This window comes from Anopheles ziemanni (genome assembly GCF_943734765.1).
Source record: "Anopheles ziemanni chromosome X unlocalized genomic scaffold, idAnoZiCoDA_A2_x.2 X_unloc_60, whole genome shotgun sequence".
NCBI lineage: Eukaryota > Metazoa > Arthropoda > Insecta > Diptera > Culicidae > Anopheles > Anopheles ziemanni.
This window is the reverse complement of record NW_026689830.1, coordinates 74,762-76,523: the sequence shown is the minus strand read 5'-3', so window position 1 is coordinate 76,523 and position 1,762 is coordinate 74,762. Positions and strand designations below refer to the sequence as shown.

At 44.3% G+C, this 1,762-nt stretch overlaps 1 non-coding gene across 1 annotated transcript; it reads right to left on the bottom strand.

The window, feature by feature from the left end:
* Positions 1-1,304: 1,304 nt before the first annotated feature.
* Positions 1,305-1,459, bottom strand: LOC131292462 (5.8S ribosomal RNA). Its single transcript, XR_009190102.1, has one exon. It is a non-coding gene; the product is annotated as a 5.8S ribosomal RNA (ribosomal RNA).
* Positions 1,460-1,762: the final 303 nt, after the last annotated feature.

Below are 1,762 nucleotides of genomic sequence, written 5' to 3'. Positions count from 1 at the left end.
GAGATGAATCTTGATCTTCTTAATCTTCCATCCTAATACAGCATCCCTTCTTAAAGGCATCTCGGACTTAGTCGATTTTTCATAAATTCTAAGAAATTCATATGTTAGGATGCTGCGAGATGAATGGGATGCTGCATGGAGATGAATCTTGATCTTCTTCATCTCCCATCTCAATAGAGCATCCCTACTTAAAGGCATCTCGGACTTCGTCGATTTTTTATAAATTCCAAGAAAAACATATGTTAGGATGCTGCGAGATGAATGGGATGCTACATGGAGATGAATCTTGATATTCTTCATCTCCCATCTCAATACAGCATCCCTACTTAAAGGCATCTCGGACTTAGTCGATTTTTCATAAATTCTAAGAAAAACATATGTTAGGATGCTGCGAGATGAATGGGATGCTGCATGGAGATGAATCTTGATCTTCTTAATCTCCCATCTTAATACAGCATCCCTTCTTAAAGGCATCTCGGACTTAGTCGATTTTTCATAAATTCTAAGAAAAACATATGTTCGAATGCTGGGAGATGAATGGGATGCTGCATGGAGATGAATCTTGATCTTCTTCATCTCCCATCTTAATACAGCATCCCTACTTAAAGGCATCTCGGACTTAGTCGATTTTTCATAAATTCTAAGAAAAACATATGTTGGGATGCTGGGAGATGAATGGGATGCTGCATGGAGATGAATCTTGATCTTCTTCATCTCCCATCTTAATACAGCATCCCTACAGCATCCGGTTGGTTTCTTTTCCTCCCCTTATTAATATGCTTAAATTCAGGGGGTTGTCACACATGAACTGAGGCTTATGTACCTTGCGGTTGTTATCGTCACATCTGGCTTGCGACTACTTTGTTTCAATGTCCAATATGTACCGTTGGACTCGGTTAACGGGCTGTTAGCCCGCGTGTGGTTTAACTCACTGATACCTTCCATTGCCCATACGCTAGTTTGTTTGTGTTCCTTTGGTCAACTTCCATACTTGAATCATTTGTGCTACCGCTGCTGCTTCGACGCTACTTTGACATCTTCGCTTCTATTTAAATAAATAAATAAGCTGAAGCTAGACATCAGTAAACACCACCACAGACACCACAAGCACGCCTTCTCCTCGTACTTCCGCCTCACGCGGGAACACGGACGCTCTAAATACTTCGAATTCCAATGCCAGTATATTGTAAACCACGGGTTCTTTAATGCTAGCGGGTCGTCGCGACCCTAGTTAACATCATGGTGCACGTCTCGTGACGGGTGTCACGGCGTAGTTAAATGTATGCGATACATTTCTCAAATATAAGCGCTCAGTCATCTGTACATCATGGTAGGTTCCCACGACGTGCAATATGCGTTCAACTTATCAATGTTCATGTGTCCTGCAGTTCACATTATGACGCGCAGTTAGCTGCGGTCTTCATCGATCCATGAGCCGAGTGATCCACTGCCGAGGGTGACTAACTTGCGTAAGCCGCCGCTGTGCGCGTATACCCGTTCCCCGTAGGGAGGAGCAAGCCGCCGCTTAGAGACGAAGCATAAAGTGTCCTCATTCCACATAGGGCAAGCTGGATGAATCCATTTTACCCAGGACGGCCGAAGCGGCGTGGACCAGGGGAGAACTGAACCTTATACTTCACACCACAGTAAGTCTACGTGTCCTCTTCCACATAGGGCAAGCTAGAACTAACTATCTTACCCAGGACTGCCGAAGCAGCGTGGACCAGGGGAGGAACACACTTTTCATGGAAACGTAAGGCAT